Source organism: Dipteris shenzhenensis, chromosome 1, assembly GCF_047967505.1.
Source record: "Dipteris shenzhenensis isolate YYH24624 ecotype China chromosome 1, Dip_SZ_1.0, whole genome shotgun sequence".
Taxonomy (NCBI): Eukaryota; Viridiplantae; Streptophyta; class Polypodiopsida; order Gleicheniales; family Dipteridaceae; genus Dipteris; species Dipteris shenzhenensis.
In genome coordinates, this window is record NC_141596.1 from 43,456,760 (window position 1) to 43,473,167 (window position 16,408).

A 16,408-nucleotide genomic window follows, 5' to 3' on the forward strand; every position below is an offset into this window, starting at 1 on the left:
TTCCATTCCCTCATTTCCATTCTCAATGAGGTATCCCACCATCTAGCGAGTGCTATCATCATCTCCAATGGTCTTTCCCTCGGCATCAAAAAGACTGGATATGTTTGTAGTCCTCATGTAGGTGTCCACTTGGGACTGGCTAGTCATGCACTCTTGCTCTCTATTATGTCTAATCTATTATGTCATGTTATCACTATAAGCGAAGGAAACCCAAAAAGAGAAAACAACAAACATGAGACTTTGGTCATCCATTGATCAATAAGGTATCCATTTGAGTGAGTGGATCTATGTATGCCGTCTATGGGACCAACTTCATTGGAGAATTAAGGAGAGACAAGAGGAGCTTTTTTTATAGTGGCTTTAGATCTGGTGAGGGCTAGCATCAAGAAATGAAATCAATGTTGGAGTACTATTGATTCTTGGCCTATCAAAGTCCCTCTCTCATTTCTATTCTCAATGAGGTATCCGACCATCTAGCGAGTGCTATTATCATCTCCAATGGTCTCTCCCTCGGCATCAAAAAGATTGGATATTTTTGTAGTCCTCACGTGGGTGCCCACTTGGGTCTGGCTAGTCATGCACTCTTGCTCTCTATTATGGCTAATCCCCTGCTATCTCTGGTGTGGATCATTAAAGATAAAAATTAATGATCATGCTTTGACTAGGATTTGCTGCTCCCTCTTATGCTGTCCTCTTTACTTTTATGAGCTAATCTCTATGCGTCTAGGTCTTAAGAAGGAAAACATCCACATATTGCTGATCAGGATGTGTTAAGCACTTAGTGGGGAAAATCTTCTATCGAATAAGCAATGATGTTATCCATGGATCTCATTTACATAGGGCATCTAAATGCAAAGTGATCTCTATCTCGATCTCTTGTATATCATAGAGACTAGAGGTTTGTCCCTCAAATGGGATGCCCTTGCTCTTGTCTCAACCCATTGCCTTGGTGACGATGCCCAAAACTGAACAATCGAGACCTTTAGTGCAAGTGGGAGATGAATCTAAGTATAGACCGATGGTTGAGTAAATCCCTCTTCTGAGATCCATAAGCAATCATCTCTATCTGAGTTTAAGTGCTAACCAAGTCTAGTAAGTAAAAAGCTGCAAGAGATCCTCTTTGATTACCTAGTTCACCTCTTAGTAGGTGAGAAGAATTGGATGGAGGCTCAAGGCTATATAGAAATGGAAAAGACAATCTACCCAGTTGTAGTCCCATCCCAAGCCTACAAACCATTTGCATGTCTGAGCATCCTAACTCCTTTTATCTTCCTCTACCTCCAATGTAATAGATGAAGTCAAGGCTAGCCATGGGAATCTATATTGTCCACATGTTGTGGCACAAAAGTCATTGACTCTATTGAGATTAAGTGACCTCTTAGAAGACTGCATTGAGCAATAGAGTGGTGGCTCCAAACTCTTCTAGTATGGGATGTGGGACTAATGGCTTGCTGCCATCCAAGTAAGAAACAAAACCTAAAGTCTCTATATGCAAGACCATTCAATCTCCGATAAGTCTATCCCACAAAAAAGGAATGCCATGCATCCCAACTAGGGACAAGCAAATCAAATAGAAGAGACTTGGTACTAGGGTTCTAAAAATTCAAGTGAAGGCACTCACGCTTGGGTTTGGCTGGTGTGACATATCCTCTACTCACCGAGTCTAGATGGCTGGTCGCATCATAAAGATCGGGGCTGAGAGGAGAACCCCCAAATATTTGTAAGATGTAATAATCCTCATTGGTGCCCGATCAAAGATAAAGCACTTTGGATGTGTGGCTCCTTGGGATATACTGAAGATCATAATCTTGGCTTTACCCGGGTTGACCTTCAAATTATGTTTTTTGTGAAAAGGCTAAAGTGCATCCAAATGCTACTAGAGGACCTTAACTAAGGAGGGGAATAGGACCACATCATTTGTATATAGTAGAATTCGAATTAATGAGCTAGTAGAGGAGCTTGCACCTCCTAGACTCATGATGAAGGACTCCAACTTGTCAATATTTAGACCCAAAAAGTGTGGTGATAATTGATAAGATTATTTAACCTCAATAGTGCTCATGATCTCCTCTACCCACTAAACAAGGTCATGACCACTTACATGGTGTATTAGACCACCCATATAATGTCCTAAGTGTACCATAGTTCAAGTAATCATCTAAAGAGTCAGTTTCATGGTATAGTGTCAAAGGCTTTGTGAAAGTCCACAAAGAAATAGTAAACTCTTTGCTTTTGTGTGCTCCGGCCTCCCATTGGAGGTCTCAATGTGAAGCTATTGTCAAGTGTAGCATGATCTCCCTAAAACCCTACCTACCCCTTTGCTCTAAATCCCTTTTATTTTACCACTTGGCTAACATGGGTGTTAACTACTATTCTAAAAATCTTGGACATAACATGTCCGACCATGTTGGTTTTTCAAACTTATTGGGTCCCTACCTTGTGGATTGGGATAATGGTGTTAAGGGTCCAAATGTGGGGGAAACCAGTCCAAACTCCTCCATTGAATAAAATTTCCAAGCTTAATTGGCTAGGGTACCAATCCCATGTGCAATGTACTCAGTGCATAGCCCCAGATAATATTTGTCTCAGCCATTATGCAGCATCAGAGTTGCATGTTTGACATCACCAATGGTAAAGAGTCAATAGGAAGTTGAGTGTAGTAGTTATGGGAGGTTTGGTGTAGGCTAATGATGAATTTCATAAAGTGTGCATGTGACAATCCTTGGAATTATCACTATCCTTGGAATTATCACTAAATATAATGTTTAGTAGTTCTTCCTCGTTCTAGTGGATAAAACCTCTCTTCTTCCAATGGACTAGATGATCAAACTCTTATTTGGTCATTGTCACAGTCAAAAGGTGATGCTTGATGCTGCTTGATGTCAGCTTTAAGTTCAAGGCACACTCTTCATTATACCAACAATTTCAAGGGGTTGATCCAACGGATGGGTGGATATAGTGGTCTGAGAGAAGGATGGATGATGGCATCATGTAGGAATGGGTGAAAAGGGTGGCTCTATCCTATGAAAGGGGGATATCATGAAGATCCTTGAGCATAGTGGAGAGGCAAGTGGTAGAGGTTGGGGCTAGTGTGTGGTCAAAATGAATCTCCTAAAAAATAGTATAAGTGGGGTGGGAGTAAGATGGATAAGCTAAAGAAAAGGTATGTATGATCAACTCTAGGAGGTGATGGGGGAATAGAGAATTATGTGATGTGAGAGGTAAAGGCAAAGGACCGGATGAGATAGTCAACTATGCTAGTGCCTTTATGTGGGAAACAAGTGAGCGCACCAAAAAATGGCCATCCCTTTAGACCATTGTATAACAGTAGGTTAGACATCTTGCCCATATTAATGAAGGCATGACTATATGAGGTGATTGGGGATAATCGATTTCTAGACACTCGAGAGATATAAATTGATGTCAAAAATATAATTGAGCCATGCTGAAAATCAATGATCAATACCCAGCATCCAACAATCTTGGTGCTGAAGTCTTTGAGAAGAAGAGCTTCCCTATGACTCAAAAAGTACATGATATATGAGTATAAGATAGAATATGGAGATGCATCTCCCTCCTCTCAAAGGTCATTTGCAAAATGTGAGGTCTCTAAAGGAAAGTAACAGTTTGCGATGAAAGTATCTCTTGATGATGTGGTCCTAGTAAATCCAAAGGAATCTAGATGGGGGCCACATCTTCATAGTGATCATCCTCATAATAGATGATCGATACAAAACTAAAACACAACTATATCCACATACTCCTACAGCCTCAGTTGTCTCCTCTTGATAGGTAGATTCCCATGTGTAACAATAGATTGGTGGGAGTGGATGCTCCTGAGAGATCTCAACAATAGAAGCGGAATGGAAGAGGATGAGAGAGAGAAGGAGAGCCAGAAGAGAGAGTCACACAAGTTTTGGTGGGTGCAAAACACCCTAATCTTCTATGTCATCCATATATATATATGTTTGAGTATTGTACATAACCGAGGTTAAGGTATAGTGGCCTTTAACCCCCACAACCTCCCACTTAAAGGCCAATGTGCCTTTAAGGGAGAACAACCAATGAGCATACTACCCAATGCCCATCAAAACACAACAATACTCAAACCGCTGACTAGGTAGACTCTTTGTCAGCATATCTGTAGGGTTATCATCCGTATGAACCTTGACAAGCTCTATGTGCTTGTCCTCAAGTACCTCCTTGATAAAATGGTAGCTGACCTCAATGTGTTTGGTCTTTGCATGAAAGACCAGTAGCTGAATAGCACTCATGGAATCACTGTGCAATGTCGGTACACCTATATGAATCCCCAAATCTCTCACTAGGGGCAATTTTGAATACCATGATGCAGAGAATCCCGGAGGCCTTCGTAATTCATGGTCTCCTTCAGAAGCTTTCATTCATGCAACCTATGGTTATCATGCATCATTTTGACTATATGTAGGATCCGGAAGACAGTTGTATGATCCACTTCCACCTTGACCCCGTCCAAGGATAATACCTTCAGTTGTTTCGATCATCCCTAAAGTCAACATGCAAAACCCCGGAGTCTGCTCTGATAAATTTAGTGGTAAAAAAAAACAAGACCCTGATAGTCACATTGGGCATTTTGAGACCCAATGGGTAGCAAGTGGTTTTGAAGGAGAGCTTGATGATGCCGTGAAGAAGAAATAGTTGGTAGCCACTTTAGTGGGCAAGGTGATGAGTTGGCTCATTCAATATGGTAGGGGACATTTTGTAGACCACGAGGCTTTAAAGCAAGCTTTTCGTGCACAGATTTGGCAAGAGAAAACACCATAAGCAATTCTCAAAAAGCTCTCACAATTGAAACAAGAGGATCTATTGGTAGAAGACGATGCCCAGAAGTTTTGCAATTTGAACTATAGGCTAGTTGCCCCTCAAAGACTGGCTCGACAGCAATTGGGAGATTACTTTTGTAAGGGACTAAGTACCAAATTGAGAAGTGATGTTGCTGGAAGGGACACCCTGGGAGGAGCTAATGATTTTGACAATATGGTAGAAGCTACATAGCGAGTTGAACAAAGATTTGGCATGACAAAAAAAAATTCCAAGAAGAATAGAAGGAAGGATGCAAAGAATTCAGATTCAGACATAGATTCGGATGGGGACTCTAACATAGACATTGAAAATGAAGATACGGATTTTGAGTCCTATGATGATGATTTGAATGATTTCCATAATGAAGACAAGAAGACCAAACGCAAAAGAAAGAAGCAATCAAAGAAAGGGAAATCTAAAGAGAGCTCGAAGTCAAAGAAAAAAGTGAAATCCTCTTCAGGAGATGAGAAGTTAAAGAAAAAGGTCAAACAACATTTGAAAAGCATGGTACTATCAGAAGCCGCTTCATCTGAGAAGCCTAAATGTGAGTTCTATTATTAAAAAAACCATGAGAGTACCAATTGTTGGTATAATCCAAAATATAGGGGGAGATTGCCTCCTCATATGCAAAATACAGGGGTAGTGACACAACCATCTATAGTTTATCAAGTAGGGGTGGATGATCCTGCTAACCAAGGAAGAAGGCAATCATATCAGAATTGGGGAAATCAACCTTGCGATAATGATGCTCAGAATTGCACATATTGTGGTCAAGACGGACATTAGCAAGGCCCAAGTTGTGAGTTATGGTGCAAACACTGCAATGAGAGGGGTATCCTGATTGTGTAGTACCAAACTCGATCACAAACACAAAATCAACCTCGACAGCCACCAGCTCAAGCCAATGATGTGCTTATTCGGTTGGAACAGAGTTGTTCGAAGGACACACACATGGAGGTGAAGCAACTAGTTGGGCATGAAGAGAATGATTTAGAGTCAATGATGGCAGAGTCCTATGATTGTATGGGTTGCAATCAAGAAGGGAGGATGCCAGAGAAACAAAGATATCCAAGAGCACTTGCCATTACAAGATAGGGTTCTATCCCGGTTGAAAAGAAATTGCCTGTGGTTGCAGCAAAAGGTAAGCATCCAATTGATTGGAATGAGCAAAATAGAGTTCATCAAGATGTTCTTAAAGCTCTTGGTAAGCTGAAAGCAGGAAAGGAAATTAAGTGGGGAGTGAAAGATACCTCACAATCTCAGCCTGTAGAAAGAACGATTAATGTAGAAATACAGATGATGGAGGAGAAGATCCTGCCTCCATGTGCAAAGCTAGCAGCAGTGAATAAGGAGGAACAAGTAAAGAAAGGTGACCAAAGTGAAGGATGTACAAAGGATGTTGTTGTGCTCAAAGAGTAGCATGGAAGCAAAAATATCGAGGTGCTAAAGGAGAAGACTCCTTCCAGAAGGTGTTGTCCGGTTGGTGAAATACGCAACAAACCCAAAGTTAGCGATGCAGTAATTGTTTCATAGTTTGCTGAAGGCCCAAATGAATATTACATTAGACTAGCTTCTTAATTTGGTACTAGAATTCAAGGCGCAGTTCCTAAAGAGTTTGTTGGACGGTGATATGTACTTAATTGATAAGGCAAAAGAGGATGAGGAGGAGGTTTGGGAAGTTGAACTCGAAGTTAATTCAGCATAAATTGAAGATGTAGATTATATTGCTCCACTAATTCAGGTGGAATATAAATCACAAATCATATCAGAGGTCCTCTTGGATGGTGGGTCTGGTGTGAACATACTATCGAAGGATCTTTACAAAAAAAATTGTCCCAATGAGCTAGAGCTAGTCTCTTTTCAGGTCAAAATGGTAGATCAATGGAGGGTCCAACCTCTTGGGATACTGAGAAACCCGTAGATTGGAGTTTGTGGTCTGACTTTCATGGTTAGTTTTGTTATTGTTCAAATGGAGGGAGATGATAAATCTTATTCCATGTTACTTGGCAACCTGTGGTTTCGAGTAGCCAAGGTTAATAAGCAGGATTAGGGAGCTGTTGTGATAGGGTTACTTTTCGTAAGGGAAAGAAGAAATTTAAAATGGCCATGGTTCCAACAAGGAGTGTTCCAAAAAGTGTTCAACCCTTGGTAGCTGAAGGAATTAACAAGGTGGCCAAAGTTGAAGATGATCAGGAAGAGTATTTTCTCAAAAGAAATCCCTCTTTGGTTCCAATTTTTGAAGTGGATGTGAAGGCCATAGTTGACCAACACAAGAAGAATGAATTGAGCAATTCTTTATCAATGAAGTATTGTGGTTCTAAATTCGGAAGGAAATAGTCCGAAAGCAAAACACAGGAAACACAAAGAACATAAGTCAAATGAAGTAACTATAGAACAATGGAATGCTAAATGAAGAAAAGGAAGAATTTTATATCAAAACATATATTCAAGCAATCATTGAAGCAAAAATGGCATTTGAAGATCACTTAAGAAGGTGTGCAAGAGTTTAGGAGAATGACCTCAAAGAGATGAATCTTGAAACAGAACAAGATCCGAAGATGGTACATATTAGTGCTTTGTTGAATGAAAATTTTCATGAAAATTTGAAACATTTGTTACTAGAATTCAAGGATATATTTGCCTGGCATTACACAGACATGAAGGGTGTTGATCCATCTTTTTATCAACATAGGATCAACTTAAGGAAGGATGTTGTCCCAGTGATCCAACAAAGATACACAATGAACCCCAATTATGCTCAAAAGGTGAAGTAAGAAATTGATAAATTGCTCAAGGTGGGGTTTATTTACCCACAGTGGATAAGGTAACATGGCTTTCACCCATAGTCATAGTACCTAAAAAGAATGGTAAACTCGAGTGTGTGTTGATTATAGAAAGCTAAATGCAGTAACAATAATAGATCCTTTTCCATTACTTTTTTGTGACATAATGCTTGATGTTGGTTGGTCATGAGATGTATAGATTTCTTGATCATTTTAGTGGGTATAGTCAAATAAGGATGGTAGCAAAAGGCTTTTGTTTTATTGAAGAAGATGTTAGTTATGGCACTAATTCTTAGACCACCTAACTGGAAGTTACCATTTCATATTTTTGCCGATGCTTCATATGTGACCATCGGTGCAGTGTTATTGCATAAATTTGTTAAAAGGTGGTTTCAGCCCATATATTATGCTAGTAGAAGATTGGCAAAAGCAGAGCATAATCATAGTGTTACTCATAGGGAGGCGTTGGGACTTGTTTATGCTCTCAAAAAATTCAGACACTATTTATTGGGAAATAAAGTGATCTTACATGTGTATCATCAAGCTCTTATTTATTTGGTAAACAAGCCACAATTGTGTGGAAGGCTGGCTAAATGGATATTACTCCTCCAATAATATGATTATGACATTGTTCATACACTTGGTAATCAACATGTTGTTGTAGATTATTTAAGCTGAGTGATGAATGGTGAGGCACCTTTGGGAATTCAGGATGATTTACCTAATGCACATTTGTGTTCTGTCAACCTACATGGTGAAATATTTTGTAGACTCGAAATTCCAAAGTTCCATGTCTATAGGTCCATGCTCTGAGAGATATCTCAAGCATGCAAGAGGTATGGCACCTTGGAAAAATCAAAAATGTTGTATGCAACGATAATCATGAGTGCATAATAATAATTTTGTGTGGAGGGTGTAATTGTCTATGCCGAGGTCGGGAGTGTTCTCTTCCTATCAATTCAATCATTTCAACCGACATGCCCACTGCCTCCGATGACATGTCCTTATAAGGGATTAGTTTAGTGGCAGTTCGCATGTTTGGCATTACACTCTTTTAGCTGTTTCCAGTTCCAGATTACTAAATCTTTTCCAAGCACTTTCGCTTGTTGTTCAATGTGTCAGAGGATGTCCTTAGCACACAATGATCTCGCTTAAGGTGCAGAGCTTTCATCATCGTGTCTTGAGCTTGATTTACTTTCAACCGCAACCAGTAGAGAGATGGGTCACAAACCTGCAAGTGCACCGGCTCATTATCCAAAGGGAGATAAAGTCAGCCATAGTGGAAGCTCATGACCTTTCGGAGGATTCGGCCATTGAGTCAAATCCGTCGAGGAAAAAGTAGTAAATCAATGACAGTCCATCGTTATTCCAAGAATCAAAGGTATCTCTTGATTTGGGATTACATAAGAAATGGTTAAAAAAGATTAAGTTATATGATTTCACATGTTTGCCATTGTGGAAGGATAACCCAGATGTTCTCAGTCAATTTCAAGTATTACAATGAATGGGGGGAGAAATTGCTATGGAAGTGAAAATCACACTGGAATTGGTTGCGAGTGTGTTTTGTTTTCCCTATTATTTAGAAGAGGTTCAAACTGATATATGTGCAAATGAGATCATGATGACCAAGTTTGGAAATCTAGTTTCGTCCAAAATTTGTTATATGATTAGTAAAGTACAGGATCCAATCAGAAAGTAGCAGTTGGGTTGGTTTGTAGAGAGGGTTGTGTTACTGGTTTGGAATGATTATATGGCCAAAGAAAATTATGCTTACTTGTTAGCTACAAAAAAGGGGAAAAGGCATCGTGGGCAATGCTAGTGTACACAAAGATATGTACACAAAGATAATGTAGGAGATCTCAAGGAAACAATCCCGAACTCTGAATCAGTTTTCTAGAATTGTACCATATATTACAGCTTTATTTGGTCATGTGGTCTAGAAGAGGGAAAGCAATCCATCTCACAAGGAAAAAGGGAAAAAGGTGTTTGAAGATTCGGATGATATAGTTAAGGATACCATTGATCACTTGGTCAAAGCCAAGTACACATATCAACAATCAGTTGAGATGGCTACAGGAAAGTCATTATTTATAGCTTTATGGAATGCACCGATCATAGGTAAGGAGAAGAAGGTTCTTTAAGAACCATCATTAAATCTAGATTGAAGATTTCATTGAAGAAGGGGGCAATAGGTGACTTAAAGGCTTTATTGAGAGAAAATTTCCGTCCCTTTTCCTTGAGAGAATTCCGTTCATTGCATTTCTTCTTGAGAGACTTCTGTTATGTGAAAGAGAGTCCATTCATGAGGTTCCTTCGATTGTTTCTTTGAAAGATTCAAAGAGAGTGAAAGTTCTTCATTTTCGTTGAAAGAACTAAATTCTATTCATTCTACAAAGAGATGTTGCCTTCTTTGTTTTTTGAAGAGAAATTTTAGTTTGGAGCTTGTGAGAGGGAGAAGTTTCTAATCCTATCCTACACCGAGAGAGAGAGAGAGCGCCTATTAGACAACAAACTACGAGCTCCTCAGCCAAGCTCTGCAACTACGAGCTCCTCAGCCAAACTCACCCACAACAGCAGCAATGAGGGACGATCAAACGGCACCTAGCAAGCAGTAACTACTACAGCCAACTCGACCCAAATAAGCAAGCGCAAGGCAGCCGCCGCAACACAGAAGCAAGCAGCGCTCCACACGTAGCAACAAGCCCATGACTTAGCTACGCTCCTATCATCCTGTAGCGATCTCACAACAACGGCACAGCGCCAGCCAACGGATGTCCTTAAGGCTCTTAAGAGCAACGCCCGTGAGAGCCTAATGTACAAGACGGTTCACAGGCAAAAATCTCGCCATGCAAGCCAGCAGCAGCTAGTCCAAGCAGCCGCCCATAGACTTTGATCTAATTCTTGACGTGCCAAGAGCTCGATCTTCTTGACCCAACCATACTCGCAAGTAATGTAGAGATGAGCAGCAGCCAAGTGATCTACAATCATCCCGACTCCAACAAATAGAACGACAGATGACTGCGGCTTGCAACAGGCAACACTACGGAGGACAGCTTCTGCAGGAGCTTTAAGTTTTTGTGCCAAGCTCTCTATCACGCTTAATCGACAACTTCAAGGTTCGAGCAAACCTCCAACGAGCCAGTAAGGGCCCTTCCACAATGCGCTGGACTTCCAAAGGTCCAAAGCTCCTCCAGCGCCTCGGCTGGACTCTACCAACCACCGCCATAGCCAACTCCATAGCCAGCGCTACACAACGAGCCACCTCCATAGCCAGCGCTCTACCATCATTCACCGAGCCGCTTCTCCAGCGCCTGCCTCTCCAGGAGACTACCCAACCAGCTCCCAGCCAACGCCAGACGAGCGCTCAGCCTACAGACAGCCCACGCAAGCTCTTGCTACAGTAGCTCCACAACCTCTAGTAGCCCTGCGCTCCATCAACGAGAAGCACACAGACAGCGGCTCGTCAGTCTCGCGGAAGAGGCAGTCGGGGAAGACGACAGAATCTGAAAGGTTCCATCAGAATCTTCAGAAGATTTCTATCTCCGACACGTGGCGGATAAGGGGCTACCCTTATCCCCTGCTTGACCACATTTGGTTAGAAAATTGACACGTGACAGCCACATCATCTCATATGACACCTCAGCAACTGCCATGTCAGCAGCCCCTATCATCACCTTATCCACAGTGCCATGTCATCTGCCATGGTGGCAGCCATGTTAGTAGGCTATGTCATCTTGCCAACTCATCAGCCACGTCATCATTGACACATCAGCTGCCATGTCAGCATTGCCACATCATCATAACGATTCATGGAGGCTCTCCCTCCGCAGGAGTTCAAGGGTTTAAAAGGGGATTTCAGGGTTTGAAAGGGGGACAAGGTTGAGAGAGCTAACTGGGAGTTCTAGGGTTCAAAGAGGGTTGCAGGGTTTAGGAGAAGTCCAAGGTTGAGGAGTGGAGAGCTAGTCTCCTTCGCAGATTCAAGGGGTAAGGGTTGAGGAGGAGGGACAAGGAAGGAGGAGGAAGAGAGAGGAGAGAGGAGAGTGGAGAGAGGAGGAGGAGAAGGAGAAGGAGAAGGAGAAGGAGAAGGAGAAGGAGAAGGGAGGAGGAGGAGAGTGCAAGGGTAAGGGCATGCTAGAACACGATAGTGTAAGAGAGCATGGACGCAATGGAGATCAATCGCATGAATACAATAATGAGCTTGAAGACTGAACCCCAAAGAGTGGGAGCTTCATTCCATTGAGAGATATTTATACATGTTGGTCTCTACACAATCCGTAGGTACCTCCGTGGTGGGACCTCTTTTGTAGGAGACCTTTTAGACAAGAGTCCCTCCACTTTTGGGGGGGGCCTTATGGGTCTCTACACAAAGTGGGGGGACCTTCGAGTCTCTACACAAAGTGGGGGGACCTTTTGGGTCTCTACGCAAAGTAGGGGGACGTATGCTCTGGCTGCGGGGTGCACCATCTATACAAGGATTGTCCCAAGAGGAGAGCACCTAGAATGGCTCCCCATCCTAAAGTCATCATTAACTTGCTAAGTATTCAGAGGGTCCAAGTGTCCTCTATGTCATTAAATGTGATTATGAGAGCCCAAGCTAGAGCCAAGAGTAAAGAGCTCCACAAGCAAGCTAAGAGGGAAAAAGCAGCCACCTCTCAGTCCAACGGTAAAGGCTGCGCAAGTGCACGTAAAGGTAGGAAAGGGATCGGATCAAGTCATCATTTAGAGTGGCTTGGATGAAGAGGCGGTGACGGTCTCTACCTCCACATCATCAGGAACCTGCCCGATTGACCATAGATCCTACTGCACTATGGCATGAGGAAAAGGATCGGATAAGACAAACATAGCCATGTAGATGAGATGTAAGCCCAGTTGGCCATAACAAATCCCCCAATCCTGCTACCGAGAAACAATACCTTGCAGAGGCACAACGATTAGTCCGTGAGTGTCAAGAAAGATTCAACCACAGGTTCACGACTAATAAGGGCATGGACACCATCCATCCAAATCATCAAGCCCTCCCAACTACCCTAGAAAGGTCAATGAGATAGTCTCAAATACCACATCGATGGGAAGGTCACTCTTACATTATAAGATGTTTGAAGAGGATCCTATTTGGCACCAGGTTGTAGACGAGGACTCTCTATCCTTTTACACGTTCGAAGAATTGCAATTTGAAGGTCGAGAACCAATCAGTTAACCTTGTTATGTGGTAAGGCTTCATCGCATTCTTATCCACAGAGGTGAAAATGCCCATAGCGGGCCTGTTAAGAGGGGACCGAATCATGGAGAGATCTCTCCCATTGGATGAATGGACAAATGGTCACCCCCACTGGAGAGATCACTCCCACTGGATGAATGGACAAATGGTCACCCCCAAGAAAGTGGCCATTGTGGTAGTCAAAGCCCTATAGAAGAGCTGAATTTGCTATAAGATACCAGTCAATATGTTGGACCAGTACTTCGAGAGTGACGATACAAATGGTGTACTCTTGATTACCTCCCTAAATAAAAAGGCCACGGAAATACTAGATGGAAGAGTGGGTGTCAGCATTGTCACTAAGCAATGCTAGATTAAATGGGGAAAGCTTGAGATGAAAGCACCAACTTGATTGTGAAGCTAGTTGATGGTGCAACAGCTCAGCTAGTGGGAGTCCTAAAAGACATAAAGCTCAAACCTTTGTTTTACTTACCAGGTCTAGTTTGTGATAGATTTCCACAGGTAGCCAGATGGTTATGATGTCATCTTAGGGAGACCATTTATGCATGCCGCAGGTCTCTGAGCCTCTAATAAAATTTATTTGCGCAAGGATGAACAAATTGTGAGGGTTGACCTACAAACACGAAAAGCTCACCCCATGATCGGCAACTTATTTGCGGCCAAGTCAGACACTACCCAAAGAATTGCCCCCATTAATGTGTTCCAAGCTTGTAACAAGAAGGAAATAAAGTATAGGAATTCCCTCTAGCTGAGTCCCTACAAAAGACTAAACCAAAATCAAAAGAGCAAGGCCTTGAAGGCCAAGGATACTAAGGCTTCTCCTAGGGAGAGGGAGAAGCAGCCTACCTCAAAAGCCATGGAGGACGGTGAGGGAGAAGAAATTGATCTACGACAAGTCCCCAAGCTCTTCGAGGCTTATACGGTACAAGACCACAAGATACTTCTTGAGCAGGCTAAATGGTCAGTATAGCAAGGGGACCAATATGTTTATGACAGTCCGGCTGAGGTCAAAGGAAGTAGACCTTGCCAGTGAAGGCAAAGACCCTAAACCGGTCTATATAGCCAATGACTTGACCCCTAAGTAAGAGTAGGCCTTACTTGCTCTACTGCATGAATTCCAAGTTTTTTTTCTTGGAAGTATATGGACATGAAGGGTGTGCCTCCCAAGGTTGTACAACACACCATTCCCATGATGGATGACAAAGCATTTGTGCGATAGAGACCCTACCCGATGAATTTGAAGTATGCGACAATTATACGAGAAGAGATACAGAAACAGGTCAACACATGATTCATCTATGAGATTGAGCATACGGACTAGGTATCCCCTACACCTATAGTCCTAAAAAAGAATGGCAAGATTATAGTATGTGTGGATCTTAAAAAAGTAAACGCTACAACTCGTAAAGACCACTATCTCGTTGCTCTTTACGGAGCATGTTCTAAAAAGAGTCCGATCCTTTGGATACAACTAGGTGTCTATAGCACCACAGGATCAACACAAAACCACCATGGAATGGGGAGTCTATCCTCCAAGCTGATGCTCTTTGGGCTCACAAATGCTCCAGTGACATTCCATAGGTTAATGATCACGGCCTTCAAGGAGTATCTGAGGGACTTTAGAGGTCTTCTTAGATGACTTGTGCATTCATTCCAATTGGGATGATCACCTTAAGTATCTGAGACTTGTATTCAAAAGATGTCTCTCTACCATAGCTCCCTCAACCCCTTGGAATGCCAATTATGGGTGAAACATGGGGTTATACTTGGTCATGTAGTGTCCCAAAATGGGATCTCCATAGAGTATAACAGGATCAAACTTATCCTGGAATTACCCCCACCCACCAATACAAGAGGACATACAAAGATTCACTAGGCACATGGGCTACTATCATAGGTTCATCTACAACTATGCCAAGATCGCCTACCCCTTGTACAAACTACTGATCATCTTTCATTAGACATAAGAATGCCAACTTTCCTATGAGACCTAGTCTTGGCATCAGCCCCGATTTTGTGAGCACCTAACTGGGACTTGATCTTTCATGTCCATATTGATGCTTTGAATTCGCAATAGGGTGCGTGTTGGTGCAGCTAAGTGAGTTCAATTTGGACTATCTGATAGACTTTGCTCGCCAACTGAACAATGCTAAAATAAATTATACCACAGTTGAGTGAGAAGGACTTGCCATAAACTATGCAGTCAAAAAGTTTAGGCATTACTTATTGGCAAACAAAATTGTCTTCTTTGTAGATCACCAGGCTCTCCTTAAACTGGTCAATAAATTGTGCATGATTGGATGCATCAGGCGGTGGATGCTCATTCTTTTAGAGTTGGACTTCACCATTGCTTTAAGAAAGGGAAGTACACATTTTATGGCCAATCAAATGCTCCATATTCCCAATGGCAAACCAGTGTGACAAGACGATCTTCCAAATGCCCCATTATTCTTGGTTGATCTAATTTTGGAATGAACACAAGATATTGGGCACTTCTTAGCTAATGGAGTCCCCCAGGACAAGGCCCTTAACAAGGACAGGGCCAAGAAGCTTATCAAAGGATGCGGCCCCATATCAATTAATCACTCGGCAGGACAACTTTACCGGATAGGGAAAAATGGTAGAATGCATTGTTGTGTCCAAGAGGATGAGTTCGTGAAGGTTCTGGAAGGCCTGTAAGATATTGCAAGCCAGATTATGGTGGCCTATGCTCTTCCTAGATGCTGCCGAGTTTGTTAAGCACTGTGATCCCTACCAAACGAATCTCCATACCCCACATTTAGGACTATATCCCTCTGATACGAGTCCTTACATCAACCCTTCGAGAAGTGGTGAATTGATTTTGTAGGTCCAATTAGTCCAACCACAAAAAGTACCCAAGGTTGTTACATTATAGTGGCCACATAATATTTTACCAAGTGGGTAGAATCCAAGACCACAAGGAAAGCGGATGTGAGAACAACTGCTAAATTCCTATATGAGAACGTAATATCACTTTGGCCTGCCACTTGAAATCATTAGTGATAGGGGAACACACTTTGTTTTAACGACACGATCGGTATACTAATGAGTGAGTTTCTCATTCATCGAAAGTCCACGCTTTACTATCCGAGAGATCAAATAGGATCTTGTGCCACACAATGACAAGCCTATAGTTCAAACAAGATCTTATCACACGATGACGTGCATGGTTGAGGCCAGTCTCGTAACGACTGGGAGCATAAACTCACCGTAGCACTTTGGGCATACCAAATGTCATATAAGGTCGCTACCAAGTGCATGCTCTTTAGCTTAGTGTTTGGCGTAAAAGCAAATTATGCATATGGAATTTATTGTTCCAAGACTTAGAGTTGCAGTTAGGGATCAAATATCAGAAGAGGCAATTCCAAAAAGGCTAATCAAGCTTGAAAGGCTTGATGAAATAACATTGAGAGTGGTCTATGGCATTAAGGTTGAAAAGCTATGCCACAAAAAGTGGTTCGACTGCAACCTTCAGAACAAGGACCTAAAAGAAGGAAACCTTGCACTAACGGATAGCGTAAGGAACACAAAGAGTAAATTGAAA